This window comes from Rattus norvegicus, chromosome 17 (assembly GCF_021556685.1).
Source record: "Rattus norvegicus strain SHRSP/BbbUtx chromosome 17, alternate assembly SHRSP_T2T, whole genome shotgun sequence".
Classification (NCBI taxonomy): domain Eukaryota; kingdom Metazoa; phylum Chordata; class Mammalia; order Rodentia; family Muridae; genus Rattus; species Rattus norvegicus.
The window spans coordinates 48513063-48517672 of record NC_141550.1 but is presented as its reverse complement, the minus strand read 5'-3'; the positions used below and the strand labels follow the sequence as shown (position 1 = coordinate 48517672).

The 4610-nt window shown below is 42.4% G+C and overlaps 1 pseudogene; it reads right to left on the bottom strand.

Annotated features, from left to right (window-relative positions):
* Positions 1 to 2092: 2092 nt before the first annotated feature.
* Smarce1-ps1 (SWI/SNF related, matrix associated, actin dependent regulator of chromatin, subfamily e, member 1, pseudogene 1) lies at positions 2093 to 4316 on the bottom strand (annotated as a pseudogene).
* Positions 4317 to 4610: the final 294 nt, after the last annotated feature.

The window sequence follows — 4610 nt, the reverse complement described above, 5'->3', positions numbered from 1 at the left end:
TGATGCTACTCTCTTCACCACTGATTTACAATTCAGGCTTCTTGTGAAGTGTTGCTGCTCTGTTTCACTGTGCATCAACAGTTGAGCCTTCCTGTAAAGTGATGCTTATCTGTTTCACTGTGGATCTACAGTTAAGTTTGAATGTGAAGTAATTTTAATCACTTTTGCCATGGATGTGGATCTACAGTTGAGCCTTCCTGTGAAGTGATTCTGATCTGTTTCACTCCAGATGAGGGTTCCTGTTAGTTGTTGCTGCATTCTTTACCATGGTTCTACAATTGAGCCTCACTCTAAAGTGAGTTTCACTGTGGATGTACTGTTGAGGGTTCATGTTAAGTGATGCTGTTCTCTTGACCATGGATCTACAATTGACCCTCTCTTTTAAGTGAGGCCACTCTCTTCACTGTGGATCTATAATTGAACTTCTCATGGCAGTGATGCTGATCAGTGTGGACCTATAGTTGAGCCCTGCTGTGACATAATGCTGATCTTTTTCACTATGGATCTGCAAATTAGTCTCCATTACATTATGCTTCCCTCCTTTTTTTGCCATAGATCTATAGTTGAGCTTCACTCTTTAGTGATTTTGATCTCATTCAATCTGGACCTACAGCTGAGCCTTCTTGTTAAGTGTTGTTGCTCTCTTCACTGTGGATCTATAATTTAGTCTCACTGTGGAGTGATTCTGATCTGTTTCACTGTGGATCTACAGTTGAGTGTTCCTCTTATGTGACGCTACTCTCTTCAGCATGGATCTACAATTGAGCCTCACTTTTAAGCAATGCTTCTCGCTTCACCATGGACCTATACTTGAGCATCACTGTGAAGCGATGCTGATCTGTTCACAGTGGTTCTATGATGAGCTACCATGTGATGTAATGCTGGCGTTCTTCACCATGGATCTACTGTAGATTTACAGTTGAGCCTCCCTTTGCCATGATTTTTATCTATTTCACTCTCTATCTGTAGTAGAGCCTTCTTGTTAAGTGGTGCTCCTGTCTTCACCGTTGATCTACAAGTCAACCTTCCTGTGTAGTGTTTTTGGTCTTTTACAATGTTCATCAATAGTTGAGCCTTCCTGTGAAGTGGTGCTGATCTGTCCCATTGTGGATCTATAGTTGAGTCTCACTGTGAAGTGATTTTAACCACTTTTGCCTTGGATGCTACAGTTGAGCCTCCCCGTGAAGTGATTCTGATTTGTTTCCCCGTGGATCTACAATTGAAGGGACTTGTTAAGTGATGCTGCTCTCTTCACCATGGATCTACCATTGGCCCTCACTGTGAAGTGGTGCTCCTCTATTCACCATTGATCTACAATTGAGCCTCAGTTTTAAGTGATGCTGGTTTTCTTCACCATGGATCTACAGTTGAGCCTCTCTTTGCCTTGATTTTGATCTATTTCACCCTGGACCTACATTTGAGCTTTCCTGTTAGTGATGTTCCTCGCTTCACCCTGGATCTACATTGAGCTTCACTGGGGAGTTATGCTGATCTTTTCACTGTGGATCTAAAATTGAGCCCGCCCTTGATATAATGCTGTTCTTTTTCACCATAGATCTACAGTTGAGACTCCAGTGCCATGATTTTGATCTGTTTCACTCTTGATCTACAGCTGAGCCTTCCTGTTATGCCATGCTGCTCTCTTCACTGTGGATCTCTAATTGAGCCTCACTGTGAGGTGATGCTGATCCGCTCATTGTGGATCTACAAATAATTCCCCCTGTGATGTAATGCTAGTCTTCTTCCCCATGGATCTACAAATGAGCCTCACTTTTATGTGATTCGGCTGTCTTCACCGTGGATCTGCAATTTAGTTTCACTTAGGACTGATGCTGATCTGTTCACTCTGGATCTAAAGTTGAGGGCTCCTGTTAAGTGGTGCTGCTCTCTACGCCATGGATCTACAATTGTTCTTCACTGTGAAGTGATGCTCTTCTGCTTAACTGTGTATCTACAGTTGAACATTCATGTTAAGTGATGCTGCTCTCTTCAACATGGATCTACAATCGAGTCTCACTTTTTTTTAAAACCAAAAAAAAATCACACTTTTTTCATTTAAAAAAGTTTTAGGTCACATAAAACGGGGCAACATTTACTCCTTCTTCTCGTCTTCTGGTACAGGGTCCATGGGCGGCTCCTCCACCATTGCACTGTTGTTCTCTGAGTCGGTGTTACTGTCACTGATCCCTTCTACCTCCATGCTGTCTATCCCCTCCTGCCCACTGTCATTGTCCTCAGGAGTAGATGTGCCTTCTTCACCATTCTGCTAGTTCTCCACAGTGTCTTCAAGGTATGTCTCCTCTGTCTCCATCAGGATGTTCTCATCATCCTTTTTCTCCTTGGCTTTGTTCGCCACTTGCTCTTCCTCAGGGACGATGCTGCCTTGACTATGCTCAGCTTGCTTGGCTGCCTCTTTCTCCCTCTCCTCCTGCCTTTTGCGGACCTTTTCCTCCACCTGTGCCGTCTCAGCTGCAATCTTCTCCATGTCTACTTCCACCTTCAGACCTCACAATGTTTTAAGTTCATTGTTAAAGGAGTCTGTGCTTTCCAGGATTTTCCTCTTCTTTTCCTGGTGTCGTTCCTCTATCTGAAGAAGCTCAGCTTCTAGTTTCTGCTGATGAACCATTAAAGACTGGACCTGCCACTTGAGGACCTGCATTCTAGCTGTTGTGACAACCGACCGCACATCAGGTACCACACTCTCACTGAGGATCTCACTGATGAGGTGGTGGTTTCTCTGGAAACGGGCAGTGGCTGTATGCTTCATTGAAAAGCCATCATAAAAACAAAAAGAAATATACCTCATCATCAAAAACAGACATTACCTCAGAGTAAAGGTTGGATAAAAATTTCTAGGCAAATGATCTTAAGAAACAAACATGGTAGTCGTGCAAATATTACAAAAATGAATTGAAAGGGCAGGAAAGGACACTCCATAGTTACCAGAGAAAAAACTGCCAAGGTGACATTTCAATTATTAACATTATTGCCTGAAACACAAGGACACCCATGTTTATAAATAAAAAAATGAAGACAAGAGAACATATCCATAGCAAGGCACTTAACCATAACAAGACAATAAAGGGAGACAGGCATGTTAGCCCATACTTTAAGGATATTTGATTGACTTATCTAAAAATGAAGTGAATTATAATCATGCTGACTGCTTTAAGAGGAAAGTGGTACAACTGTTTCATTTATGCAGGTTCCTCTATATCTGTTCAATGATTGGAAAACCAGTTAGTGAAGGAAGTCCTGGGTTTGAAAGTAACTGAGTTGTTAACATGAGCATGGCCATGCCAAAGATCCTAGGGAAATGCCAAGATGTTTATAGAGATTCTAAATGTAGTTATGGATATAATATGTAGAAAATGTTCATTAAATTTGCCCATCCCTCACATTTATGGCCCAAGAATTACTTCCCTATAGGCTTCTACTGAGATCAGCTAAACTTGTCCTCTTGATTCATCTGTATACCATATCCATGTCTTCTTTGTATGTAATAACCTGGGTTGGGGATGTAGCTCAGCGGTAGAGTGCTTGCCTAGCAAGCACAAGGCCCTGGGTTCGGTCCCCAGCTCCAAAAAAAAAAAAAAAAAAAAAGTCAACAGTGTATGTAATAACCTGTCCTCTCTATTCAATTGGATATAATAAAAACCCTGAACTCCAGGGTGCTGTTGTTTCTCCAAAGAAAGAAAAAGAAAGAAAGAAGGAAAGAAAGAAAGAAAGAAAGAAAGAAAGAAAGAAAGAAAGAAAGAAAGAAAGAGAAGAAAGAGAAGAAAGAAAGAAAAGCCATCATCATAATTGTCTGGGTCCTCAGCAGGCTGAATGCTCATGTAAGGTTCTCCTTTCTCCATGCGCGACTGTCTCTGTCGACTTTCTTCCTCTAATGCAGCTTCCGCATGACTTTTTGCATTACTATATGCGAGGTATGCAGGGGAATTGTGATTGGCCTTCATAGATTCCTTGTACTCTATCTTTTCTGCTTCATACTTGTTTAAATATTCTTGTTTCTCTTCATCAGCGAGAACTTGCCACATGCCACCAATAATCTTGCCACTCTCCCACAACTTTAGGTCAGGGTTGCAAGCCTTTACTTGGTCCCAGACCTTTCTGCTGTACCTCATGTAAGGCATGAGCGGCTTAGGAGGCTTTGTGATTTTAATGCCCGGGTTGGTGCCCGGGTTCCCTCCCAACCTGTAGTTGTTGTAGGCGAGATGACTGTATGGATTGTATCCCACAAACCCTGGTGTGCTGGGCATTTGTGTTGCAGGAGCTGGGGTGGGAGGTCAGGCATAAGATAGTCTTTTTGACATTTTGGAAGATTAAGTTCTCAGTTTCTTAAGAATGAATGAGACACCGTGGGCCGAAAAGGCGCCCACAACTCCGGCTTCACTTCCCTTTGTGAACTTCACTTTTAAGTGATGCTGCTCTCTTAACTGTGGGTCTATAGTTGAGCTTCGTTGGGGGGTGATGCTGATCTGTTCACTATGGATCTATAATGGAGCCCCCCTGTCACATAATGCTGGTCTTTTTCACTGTGGATTTGCAATTGAATCTCCCTGTTGCACAATGCTTGTCTTTTTCACCATAGGTCTACAGTTGAGCTT